The 13,590-nt window shown below is 38.9% G+C and overlaps 1 protein-coding gene and 1 long non-coding RNA gene across 5 annotated transcripts in view; one reads left to right on the plus strand and one right to left on the minus strand.

Annotated features, from left to right (window-relative positions):
* The window catches only part of LRBA (LPS responsive beige-like anchor protein), a 367,787-nt gene that overhangs the window by 10,944 nt on the left and 343,253 nt on the right, over window positions 1-13,590 (plus strand). The window lies entirely within an intron of this gene.
* LOC127059538 (uncharacterized) lies at window positions 347-11,036 on the minus strand. Its single transcript, XR_007777469.1, has 3 exons — window positions 10,620-11,036; window positions 9,809-9,917; window positions 347-3,237 (listed from the first exon to the last, which is right to left on the minus strand). It is a non-coding gene; the product is annotated as an uncharacterized LOC127059538 (long non-coding RNA).

Here is a 13,590-nt window from a genome sequence, read left to right on the forward strand (position 1 = left end):
TGGAGTACCAGATACAAATGGAAATGGAGGAAAAACCCCTGAAATTTTATTTGAGTGCTGAGTTAGTCTTGATGTCTTTGTTGCTGTTCTTTAAAGATGGATGTGTCTGTAGGGCTTCTTTAATTTGGTATGCAAAGAGTAGTTGGGATCTCTTTCATTCTAGGCATATGAATAGGAGTTTGGGGGAGCAACCAAGCTGCCCAAAGAAATTGTCATAAAATAACATCACACATGAGCAGTTTAGTTTAATCGCTGTAATTGTGCTGTTATAAAACTTGATTATAAACTATTTGTTTCAAATTCAAGCTTCTAGATTCAAATCCTGACTCTCTAAATATCACGATCCTGTCACCATCTGTCCTATTAGGAAAGTTGTGGCAGACTGGTGAAGTTACCAATTACTGGAAAACGGAAAACAAAACTCACAGTGTTAAAAGAGGGGAAAAAAGGAAGAGCCCAGGAGATTCCAGGCTGTTCAGTTTCACCTCTGTGCTTTACAGGATCATGGAACAGGTGCTCCTGGAAATTGTGCTAAGGCATGTAGAAAATAAGAAGGTGATTGGTGAGACCTAACAAGGTGTCAGTAAGGGCAAACCAAAGGGCCTGACAAATTTGGTTGCCTTCACTGATGGGGTTGCAGCACTGGTTGATGAGGGACGAACAACTGATGTCATCTGTCTGGACTTGAGCAAAGCATTTGGCACAACATCCTCGTCTATAAACTGGAGAGGCATGAATTTGATGGATGGGCCACTCACAGGATAACAAATTGTCCAGAGAAGTTGTGGATACCCTACCCCTGGAAGTATTCAAAGTCAGGTTGGATGGGACTTTGAACAGCCTGGTCTAGTGGAAGGTGTCCCTGCCCATGGCAGAGGGGATGGAATGAAATCTCTAAGGTCCTTTCCCACCCAAACCATTTGATGATTTTTGTGATTCTTTGTTCATCTCTGTGGGAAAACCCACTTTCAAGTACGCAAGAGTGCCAGAAATTTAAGCTTAATTTACACGTGGTGGCATAGAAGGGAGAGGTTTTTCAGTGGCTTTTGTCTTGTGCCATCTCTGTCACGTATTGTTTAGTGTCTGTGTTTTCATTTGCTCTGTAGTGTGACACTATCCTGTAGCTGTTGCTGACATGTGGGGTTTAATGAATGTTTCATGCCTCATTCCTGCACTTGTAGCTGAATTCCAGTATCATTCTGAACAGGATATTTCTGTGTGTTTCAGTGTAGTGATGCTGCATATTACTTAAAATAGGACTGGTCAGACACAGGCTTGGTTACCGTTTTGAACCATGCATGATACCTACTGTGCAAAATAGCTCTTTAGCTTTGAAATACAGTGTGTCTTCTGTGGGTTGGCAGTGCATTTGAGTTATGTAGCACTGAGTGATCTTGATGCTTCAATTTCCAGTTAAAGTAGGTATATGGGGAAGGAGGTGAACAGCTTTAAATGCTCATTTATAGTAATTTTCCAGCGGGGTGTTCAACTTCTCAGCTTCTAAGAATCAGCTTTAATATTTCCTATAGCTCTATTGCTCACATATATGAGGCTAGAGTTGTAGTTAGAATTCTGTTTCTCACCTCTTAAGGAGATTTGTTCACCAAGGATGTTTCTAAATGGGTTTGTTTGCCTGTGACCTTACCATGCAAATTGGAAAGAATACTGGAATGCACATATGGATTCTTAAAACAGGTATTGATCATTATAACAATGGGATCAATGCAGAGTAAAGGATTTCTCAATTGCAGTAATTGAATGTGCAGATTTCTGTATTAAAAGGTGCCTGAACCTCAGTCTTAATGTTCAGACTTTTGAAGGCAAAGATGCCTTTGTTTAGGAAGGTTAATAATTTGGCCAAGAGGAGTTATTGCCCATTATGAGCCTGCAAGCTAATTCTCTCTGGTTAAATTAACCATGGTGTCAAAGAAAACAGAATAATCAAATGTATGGATGGCAACTATAATTATGAAATATTATGTGTGACGTAGTTGTGATCTTGGTAAGGCATTTCCATGTTCTGGTGCTGTGACTCTGTAAGGTATTTATACAGTCAGATGTGTACTGGAAAAGATGTTGAGATAATTGAGACGTTGCTCTGAAGAGTCAGTGGTTCATGCCTTAAGATTGCACAGTGTCTTCTGCTTTAAGCAATCTTCAAGGATTTTCTCTGAAGTTCTACCATTTTTTTGCAGACACTATGTGATACGGTACTCCAGAGACACGTGGGTTCAGCTTTTGGTCACATAACAACAGATCTTCTAACACACACTCTCGCTGCGCAGACAGTACTGAAAGCAGGCAGGTTTAGATTAGATGTCAAGAAGAATGTCTTTACTCAGTGGGTGGTGAGGCACTGGCACAGGCTGCCCAGAGAGGTTGTGGGTGCCCTACTATTGGGAGTGTTCAAGGCCAGGTTGGATGGGGCCCTGAGCAACTTGATCTAGTGGGTGGCATCCCTGTGCACAGTGGGGAGTTTGGAGCTAGCTCCTGTTTATGGCCCCTCCCAGCTCAAACCGTTCTGTGTTTCTGTGCTTTCAAAGCAGCAGCAAATGTGTGTTTTCTGCTGGATGCAGTCAGGCTTATCAAGGAATTTGGGTTGGAAGCTAGAAAAGGAGAATGGTTGTGTTGGGCTTCCTACTGCTTGGACCAGCTATTCTTCCTCCTTGATAATCAAGGAGTATTGAGTCTAAGTACGTGGCTCTAGAGCTGCCTTGTTATGCTTGTTGCATTGTGTTTTTATGTGAAGTGTGAATTCCTTTTCCATTTACAAGGCAGAAAGGAAAACATTTGTTCTGTTTGTTGTAACTCAGAATATGACTTTTCCTATAAATAGCCACACAAACTTTACAGACTGGAATGAAATATTGCAGTTTCAGCAGCACCCGTTGTTCTTGTACTTTGTGGACGCATAATTGGTTCTGTTTCATCTGCAAATTCTGTTGTAAGGTAGCTGGAAGGCTGAAGCTGGGTTTTCATTCTGAAGGTGTAACAAGCTGTTCATCTTATGAAGGGCTGATTTTCTCTCCTTTTCTAATCTCCCCATGTTTAAACAGGTGGGGTGATTCTGTGATTGTACGATTATCTGTCAATACATATCAGGATATACTGCAAGATTTCACTGCTGTTAGCTAAAGTCATGAAACATCCTCTTAGGGGTACTTGCTATGTGTAGGTTGCCATTTAGTTGCTTGTTTTCCAATTAATGAGATAGCGTACATGGCAAAAAGTAAAAACCTGTTTAAAAACAAGAAAGTAAAAAGTGAAATTGTCAAATGAGAACTAGAAATTGGGAAACTGTCAAATGAGCTAAATTTTATTGTTTTAAGACAATGTGGATGTCTATTAATCACTTTGTGAACACCATAAGAGCAATATTCCTGAAAAGCCACTTTATCAGTAAGATAGTGCTGTGCTAATTCTGTCATTGCCTAATATTGGAAAAAAAAAAAAAAAGGAGGTGGGAAGTCTAGTTTTTAAAGCATGTAATTTGTGATATGGGTATTTTTTAAGCTGTTTTAACCTGTTATAGCTGTTACTGAAGCTCTTCAGAAAGTAATGACCTACAACCTGAAATGAGGTTATAGAGACTGAAGCTTCTAGCAAGGATTGTATCGCTACAACTTGGCAGTGGTATATGAAGCTGTGTTGTTTGGGATTTCTGTCTTGCTGTGGTTGTGATCTGCCCCATAACAGTGACTGTCACTGAAGAAAATTTGTAAACACTCAAGTCTTCTGGTAGACTTAGGGGGTGAGGAGCTATAACTTTTTTTTTTTAAATCTATTGGGAAAATGACAAACTGTTGTGTTTTGTTGAAACACTCTATTTGTCCCAAAAGTTAGCCCTCTGCTAACTGGAGTGAGAAATTAGAGGACTTCATCATTAGAGGACTTTGTGTTGAGAATCTTATTGCCAATCACTACTTTACATAGTGCTTAGTTATGCAAAGGGAACTGAACACAAAAGCTGTTCTTGGTGACTGGCAGTGAGAGGCTTGTTCCTGTAAAGGAAGGAGACAGGCTGTGTTGTGCAAACAAGTTCCTAAAGTAGGGTGTCCTAAAACCTAAAGTCATGCTAGAACTTGTGCGATACTTGCTTGAAACCAAACTCAAATAATAGTAGTTGTGTGAATGCAAAATGCTTCTTTTATTTTTCTTTGAAGTGAAGAACAACGCATATCAGGAAGAGTAATATTTGCTGTTTGTATTAACTTGTATTGGCAGAAATAATATTAGCTCTTTGTATTAAAAAAATAATTACCAAAGAAAGTATACAAATACAGTAGTAGTCCTGTTTGATAGTGCTAAAAGTGATACTGGGAATTGTTTTTCTGTTTAATCTGCTCGTTCTCTGGAGTGGGCATACTAAAGAAGCAGCTTTGAATGGAGGAAGAAGTGAAAATTTTCAGGTTTTCAAATCTGAAGTCAGAAATGTGTAACTGTTAGCAGCTAAAGTTTGGAGTTTGTGTACGTCATGTGAAACAGATACATTGTGGACAAATCCTTAAGTTGCCTTGTTTTGTCCAGCAAATGCCAGGTGTGAAGGATGATCTCTGAGGAAGGACAGATGTTACAATTTGAAGTATCTGACTTGCTTGGCTTTGGCTGCAGCTGTTGTCACTGCTATTACTGCAGATGGCCATAACAACTTCTTAAATGTTATTATCTCACAAGAGCATTGTTTTGATTACCTTGAGTCATTTAGCACCACGTGTAACATAGTTAAAATGGTATAATAGGATAAACCCTGTTAAATTAAAAATGGTTGCTGAGCAGATGAGTATGTAATATTTTAAGAATTTAAGCATCTACCATGGAGAGGGGTTTCTATCTGTAGCTTTATTTTTCATAATCCTCTTCTTTCCCTGTTGGTCCTCTCAGTGCAGAGCTGTGGTGATGAAGTGCTTGCCACTGATAAGTTTTCTCAGGGAGAAAAACAGGCAGCTGTTACTGCCTGTTTCTTCTGTATTTTCTGCTCAGTCTAGAACTGTGTTAGTACTTTGCCCTAAATTTGCTGCAGCCTCTCTTCTTGGCCTGGACTGCCCACATGCAGACAGGGAGAGAAGCACTGTAATGATTGTTCTTTACTTTAGTGTCATCAGGATTTGCATTAGTGTCCAGAGTTATGCAGCTAAATTAGCTCCAAACTTTTGCATATAGTCCCATGACTTTTCAAGAAACAGGTGGATACAGTGATAACACTCTGGTTAGTTGTCTTAATGGAAAGTGTGTAAATCAAAAATAGAACCTTGCTTCATATTACCTTTTGATTTGGAAAGGTAGTAACATTCAGCAAGATATTTGTGATTCAGTTATGTAGTAAATGTAATGACAATTACATTTTGAGTAATGTTGATTTCTTCTTAAAGCTTCATTTGCCTTGTTTTTGAAAAAAGGGATCTTTAGTTGATAGAATCACTGGAATAGCACGGTTATTGAATGTGTTTTGTTGGAGTTGCAGTCAAATGCTCATTTGTTAGAATTTTCTAGATGTTGAAAGCTGCTCTCTTTTCTGGCTTGTCTGAAAATTGCTTTGTATAAATGTTACAAACTGCAGGTGGCATTATTTTGTCAGAGTATAATTGATGCTAGCTTTATACTTTGATAAGGTTACAGATAAGTATAACTTGAATTTCTTCTTCTATAACTTTTACTTTTCTCCCTGAACATTTGCTTAAGTGTTCCATTAGTCTGTTCCTGACTCAGGAAGGGACATGTTTCACATGTCCCTTTACTGTCTCTTGTCTTGAAATTTGTATGAGAGGAAGGAACAAAGTTGAAATTTTTATACTGAAATACTCTTCAATTTTTGAATAATATTTGTATTACAGGAACCTTTTTTATTCCAATTCTGTCATTGACCAGCCGTTTAAAGGTAAAAATTTTGTGAAGACAGCATTGCACATAAAAGAAGGCAGGTGAATGGCAGCAAGGATGAAATAAGTTTTGGGTTAATTTGGAAAAAAGAATGGTATCTTAAGAATTGTATTTTGTGCTGAGTGCTTTGCAAAAGGTGTCCAGTAATAAATAAAAACTGAACAACCCCATCGCTTTCTCAAGTTATGTCCCAAATTTGTCCTAAACCAGGACAAACATGAAGAAACAAATATTTTTCCTTTTACCTTCCATCCTTCCATCCATTGGCTCCATATTTTTCCCAGTGTTGGTAACTGAATAATTTCTTTTTCAGTATTTCTGTTTACATGTATAAAGAACCCAAACAAACGTTTTTTGAAAGTGAGTAATGCTACAATTTCACAGGATAAATATACTTCAGTAGTGATGTCTTTCTATAAAATAAGAATGCTACAATTGTATGTCTAAGTAGTCATACATGAAACACCCATGTGCTTCCACAGACTTATTCCCTTGAAGAGGGATTAATGTGGCTAAAATGCTAATCTGCTGCACTCATGCTGCATAATTCAGTCTTAAGTAAACGCTAAATAGGAAAAAGATATATCATAAATCTCAGAAGGTAAATTGAGACTTTACTGGGTGGAAAATCCCATACTTTGCGAACATCTTAAGGGTATTACAGAAAACTTAGGATTTATAAGTTTAGCTGGATTTCCAAGACCTCATCGCTCTTACTGCAAGTGTTTGAGTAAACAGAGATAGTTTTTCTTTCTTACTCTTCATAACTCAGCAGTTGATAGATCTGAAATAATGTGGTGGCCATGCCAAAAACCTGTATTTGTGTTTCTTGGTTCAGTTTTCTGTTACAGAAAGTCTTCTATAATACAAAGTACAGAAAGTCTTCTGTAATACTGTGTGCTCACCCGTCATGCCAGTACAAGGAGAGGTTTACTTTGGGTTTTTTTATTAACTTGATCTGGATAACACAATGGGGATGCTTTACATTTGGCGATCAGCCTGAGTTAGGTTTTCAGGGCCGTGTATAAAGCTATTTGCAATGTACTTAGTGCATTAAGACATAGCAATTTACAGCTGAAAACTGTTTATGTTCAGACTCTTTGAATTTAAGATAAAACCTAGTGTTTTGCAGACTTTTTTTAGCTTTTTACTTAAGTTCATCTGCATGTGATGCTGTCTTACTCTCTGTAGTGTTGTACATGTGTGCTATCTATAGATATGCTTATGGTTTTAAAAAAATTTGTTGTACTACACAGAAGTCTAAGAGAACTATAATATTGTTTAACAAAACCAGTTACTAGAATTCCTTTGAAGCAGAGTGATCCAGCTTTAGAAGTGTAGTTTTCTGTGCTGTAATTGTGGTGGCTGACATAAAAATGGAGAAGGCAAATACTGTTGTTTTATAACAGTGGAAGTTTAAGTGTTAAAAAGAATACAAATGTTTGAGGGAAGAGCAACATTCCTCCTAAGATTCAGCTACTGAAAGGCTTATCTTGGAATAGCACTTCAAAGTTTACAGTTGCCAATAAAAGCATCCCTTGAAAGAGTGTCAAGTATAGATTATAAGACCCAGGGATCAATGTGCTAATGTGACCTCCTGCATAACATCAACCATAAGACCAACTAATATTTTATGCAATTAGTTGCTAGATGAAGTGTAATAATAAATCTTAGCAAAGTGGATTAGGGGACAGTTTAGAACAATTGCCAGTAGGCTGCAGTCATTTATATTAGACTGGCAGTAAGTTTAACAGTGCAAAAACTTAAAAACAGCCGAGTGTTTCTTATATGAGGTGTTCTGCTAGAGATTTGAAGATGTTGGAAACACTGTACTAAAATTAGTTCCATGGGGTCTTACAGAATGTAGATCAGCCTTGTAGACTGATTTTAAAAGCCTGGATTTTGTATTTATTAGAACAAATGATGCATAAACTTTTTTTTTGTAAAGGGAAGAAATTTTAGTGCTCTAATGAAAGCCCATCCAAAGAGGATGAAATTGTCTTGCTATATTGGGTGGAACTTTGTATGTTTGGCCTTGCAGAAATCTCTCATCTTTATTAGAGAAATCTGGAAACCAGAGTAAGATGATATTTGAGTTGGTACTCCTGCCTGAGTCAGGAACAGAAAGATGCTGAAGTGTCTGGGCTGTGATAATTGTGTTCAGCTTCATACAAAATGTGTCTTGCCCTAGTTAATTTTTTGATGTGAGATAGTACTCGTGGGATGGAGCTGAAATATTTGTTACCAGGCAGGAAACCCTTGTTAGTTGGCTGGGTTGGTGACCCTGCAGTCCATTCTTGGACTGCCTCCTGTCATAACTAGGAGATTTTTTTCAGCTGATTGAGAATTGATACTCTTGTCCTGGCAACATGAACTTGGGAAAAGGCATTGGTTTTGATCCTGATAGTTTCATGAAGATTCATGTTGTGACATGACAAGCTGTGTAACAAGAATTTATATCATATTATCAACTGAGGAGGATCTAGACTGGCAAATTTGCTAATACAATGTGAGTGGGGAGCTGGCTGAGGCTCTGTGCTGGGGAGGCTGTGCAGAGGGATCACTGGAGTGAGTTTTGGAAGGAAGCCAAGGAAACACTGTCGGGTTTGCTCGGAGGGATTACCGAGTCATCCTGATCTGCATCTGAAATATTAGATCTGGCTTGACCCTCGGCTGCGGTGGAATGATTGCAAAGGTGGTGCAGGCAGGTGATAAAATGGCTGGAGAGCTGTGGCCTCTTCTTCCAGGTCCCAGCTGCACTGTTCTAAATGAACTCCTTTCCCAGAACTAGAGTGTGTTCAGGGCAGTGGGGACATGACAATACTTCGTATCTTTTAAAAAATGATGCTGCTCTAAAATGAACAGTCTGGTTTTTGTAGCAGAGTGCTCAACCTGGAGCAGCTTTGCCTGTGCTGGCAGAATCTGCATTCTCTAATTCCTGCAAAGGTGCTAAAAGTGCTATGATTAATCTTTTGTTTTGGTTTAGTCCTTGGTTTGTTAGTTAACTGGTATCCAATAAATTAAGACGCTAAACAAAGTTTCATTTGATGTGCAGGGCTGGTAAAATTTAGCACTCAAAGGAGTAAAACTAGTTTGACAGTGAGTATTACAAGATATTTTACCAAAAAAGCTTACAGAAACCATAGTAAGCAAATTTTTTCTTGTCAGACGTGTGCTTAGCAAAGTTAGTTGTCTATAAATTTATTTGGTATTAAACTTTCCAATTAACTGAAGAAAGATAAAAATGTCATGAGCTACAACAGGAGTGTCTTTGTAACCTGAACTGGATTGTTCTCTCTGAGGTATTGCTGTTGCTGGGTAAAATTTCAGGCCACAGAGGAACTGCATTGTTGAATGTCAAGTACTCCCAAGTAATGTGGCCCTCAAGACTGTTTTTAAGGAGTCATGTTTTAACCATTCTAGGATCTGCTGGAATGGATGTAAGCAATCTCTTAGAACATCGTTAATTATTGTACAGCTGAAAAGAAAACATTCAAGTGTGTAATCCTGCTTTTACAGTTATTTTTAAAATTCTGTATAAAAGGGAAATAAGAATTTTGTTGGTACTGCCCTTTTTTTTTTTTTTTTTTTTTTTTTTTTTTTTTTTTTTAAGAACTTATTTTATAGTTCCTCTGCCAGAAACTAGATTCTTTGGGATGGGTGTGTTGTTAATTGTATGTTAACTGCTTATAAATACTTTTTTTAGTGGCTAAATTTTTCCAGAATTCTTTCTGTCTGAATGTGACAATGTTCCTGTCAGATATATTTGCAGTGAATGATTTTTTGGAAAATCCTTAATTTGAGACATATTTTTATATCTAATATCTGAAATGTTGAAATTATGTCTGTGTGTCATTCAATTTCAATGTATTTATTTTGGAAAGTAAATCTGTATACTGGAGAATTCACACAGTTCTTTTTTTTCTGTTACCTGAAATGCCCATGAGATGGTGCTCATCAGTCTTGTTTCTGTGTAGCAGCAGGTCTGTGCATAGTTCTGACTTTCCAGTAAGAATGCAGTGATTGGCACTGTTGCCTTTCTAAGAGAAAGAAAAATAACAAAAACCACCTGACAATACCTAGAATTAATTGACAAAATACCCATTACAATGTTATTTTGAAGCATGTGTAAAACCAGTCTTGATATCTGATTACCTTTGGATAGATGGATTTGATGCTAATTTACACAAGTAATAGGTTAGCACTCAATTTTTTTGGGTAAAACTGTGTTTCTAGATAGCCAAAGGATGGGAAAGCTTTTAGACATCTATCCTTTTGTGCTGCTTTATTTCATTCTTTTTTTTTACTTTTGTCTTTTATTTCCTAAGATCCGTGAAAGTTTTATTTATTCTAACTGAATTTAAACTAATTTAAATTGCAAGGAAACAACTTTTCTGTAAGTGGCTCTTTACAGACACTTCTTTGAAGGGATGAAATCTAGCGTCTGTGACTAAGCTTGCAAGCACTGTGCAGTTGGAGCTGCTATCAAACTCAGGGGGACAGCCACCAGGCAGTAGAAGTTATAAGAGAAGGGGCCTGACCTGATCATGTAAAATAAAAATTTCAGAATGTCCTGGTTTAGGGCACATTTGGGAGAAAACCTCCAAAGGGGGCCCCTCCAGAAAGCAAACCCACAGGGCCCCTCCCCCCAACTAGTTAGGGAAAGATTGCTTGGAGACAAGTGGAAAGAACCTGTTTATTAAACAGGCACAGCACCCCCCAGCACACAAAATGAACAATACCGGATGACACCACTCTTTCACTGCTCTGAAAAAGATGACAAATTCAGAAAGTCTCTCCTGGGGTGGTTGCTCTGTTATCGGTCCCTCCAGCACTGGGGCAGCTGCTGCAGCCTCAAGGTGCAAACTCTCGGTGTTTCCCAGGTCCCAGTCCGCAGCAGGTTTGGGTAGGTCTAAAAAAGGGAAAGGAAAAGCAGTCCATGAAAAATTTGGACTGCTTAGCTAAACTGACTAATGAGCAGAGGCAAAAAGCAAGAGCAAAGCAGAAGTAAGAGCAAAGCAAAAGCAAAACAAAAAGCAAAAGCAGCACTATGTACTGCCCCGTCTGCAATGGGGACTGATAAAGAACCAAAACAAAACATTCACTCTTCAGAGCCAGTCTTGAAGGCACAGAACATAATATCCAGCATAAACAGCACACACAAATGGGGATACAAGCATCATAACGTCACCCTAGGACAATCTGTAAGACATCAGGGTGCATACTTTCCCTTAAAGCATGCAAATTACAGGCCACTGGAACAGCAGCACAAGGCAAGCTGAAAATGCCATGAAGGTTCTTCTTTCTGAAATATAGTTGGGAAAGGACTCAAAGGCTGTCTTTCAGATGCAATCTCTATGGGCAGCACAGGAGAACTTAACTTGTGGCACTGCTCCATCAGTCTGCCAGAGGTGTTATGGCAGACAAGCTCGGACATTAGCTGTGTAAATAGATTTCTTTTCCTCTATCTGTATTGCTGAGTAACCTTCTGTTGAAATACTGCTCTCTGTGGCAGGGCGAGGCACCAGGTTATCCAAGTATTTTAAGAGAAATTATTATATTCATAAAAGATATGCTACAAACTGTAAAAGGCATCTCTCCAACAAGGCATTTGCCATTTCTTCCCCTAAATCCTTGTTTGGATCTTTGGGGTAGTCAGGTCCACAGGCAACAGGAGCAAGCTTGGCTAAAACTATCACAAATGAAGAATCTGAACCACAACATTAAAACTCCTATTTGCTTTCTATTCCTCTGGCTTCAGCGAGACATGAACAGGTGGGACACTTCTGTGCTGCAGCAGGGATGTTTCTCAGAGATCTCCTAAGATCAGTGGTTTTGCCGGACCTGGAACCGTCTTTCCAGAGATGCCTAAAGAAAAGCTTACAGGAGAGAGGAGGTTAGAGCTTTGGGTCCAGGAGCTCTGCTGCCCAATATCCCTTACAGAGCCCAGTACAAGGTTGAGAGGTGACAAGGATCCACTCCCCAACAACCAAAGGTCTTCACAACAACATTCTCATTGCTCTTGTACCAGCTCCAGGCTAAATGGAGCTCCTGACACACATGGCTTCTGTGGCAGCAGGGCTCAGCATGAGGCTATTGAGGGCCCAGAAGTGACAGTCTGTGTCAAATTGTCTGGTTTCTGCTCTGCAAACACTCATCAACCACCTCTGCTGACAGCAATTACGTGTTTCCTCGAATCCTTATGAGACACCAAGTACCCAAAGTGCCCTACCCAGTATTAAACACCAGGGAAGTAGATGTGCAGAGAACATTCTGCTACTAATCTACACTAGTGTGCTTTGTTTTGTAATGTTTCTGGTGGAGGTTGATTTGTTTGGTTTTTGGAAAAAACTTAAAAAAACTCTAGGTTTTTCCCTTGAGTCATGCAGGTAGCCCGTAACAAGGAGAGAAGAGAGAAATGTTAAACTCCTGTTAACTGGATTATAGAGTGGTTTAGGTTGGAAGGGACTTAAAAGATTTTTTTAGTTCCAAGCCACTGCCATGGCCAGGGACACCTTTCACTAGACCAGGCTGCTCAAATCCTTGTTTGGCCTTTCTTTGAGCTGGACTGAATGTTAGAAGCCCCAGTGCTGTTTTCAGAAAGTGTACTGTGTAATTTTAGATGCAAGATGGGGAGAAAACCAGCAAAATAAGAGGCAGAAGTTAGGAGAGTCTTCTAGTTGAAGTAAGGTTACAGAAATAGTTGCAGTAGACTGTGGGAGAATGGGTTGTAAAATAGATAGTGCTGCAGGCAGTCTTCCCCCTTCTAGGTTGCATCTGTATAAGACAGGTGAACAGTATTGAAGACAGAGAAGCATGAAATGCTGATGTGCCATGACCAATCACAAAAGAGTGAAAGGCACACGGGTGTTATCTGACAAGGGTATAAAAGGTTGTACTGGGCAATAATAAAGTTCTTATGCTTGAGACCATTCATGGTGTCTGTTGTGTGTCTTCCATCAGTAGGCAGCAGCACAGTAGAACCAGATGAGTTATTTTACATTCTGTTTCAGACTGTTTTTATTGTTATTTTGAGGGTTGTGATCTGAATGGTCTGGGGAGCCTGGGAGGAGATCTGGAAGAGGACACAAGTGACAGAGATGAACTCCCAAGGAAGAAGTTGTCAATATTGATAGATGGGTGTGAGAACAAGTGTTGGTTGTACTAAGAGTGGAATGAAGTGACCTGCACCTCTGCTATAACTGACTAAGATGACACTCAATGAAAGTATCTGCTAAGTATTATTAGCAGAGATTACAGGCCTCTGAAAATGAGGACATCTTTAAACCTCATGACTTGATCTAAAGGAGATTGTCTTTGTACAGAACCAATCTTTGTACAGGCTGCTCAAATTAAATCAGACCAAGAGGACATAGGAAAAAATCTATTTCCTCTGGAAACTTCTTTTCCTTTCCAAATTCTGTGAATGGTGCTATGATAAATGTTTCTTTTGTGTTTTTCATAGGCTTTTTTCCTTTTTTCTTTCTCAAATCACTATAGCTTTGATCAAGTAAGCAACTTGAGTTATAATTGCCTGTATGTTCAGTTCTATCAGTAGTTGCTGAAAGCAGTGTTAGCGCAGCATAGAATAGAAGATAATAAAGTGCTTGAGAAGAGCGCCTTGACGGAAAAATAAAGGCAAAACCAGAAGCAAAGCAAAGAGTAAAACCAGAGTGAGTGAAAGACAAGTATCTGTTGAAAAGCAGGGTTTCT

This window comes from Serinus canaria, chromosome 4 (assembly GCF_022539315.1).
Source record: "Serinus canaria isolate serCan28SL12 chromosome 4, serCan2020, whole genome shotgun sequence".
Taxonomy (NCBI): Eukaryota; Metazoa; Chordata; class Aves; order Passeriformes; family Fringillidae; genus Serinus; species Serinus canaria.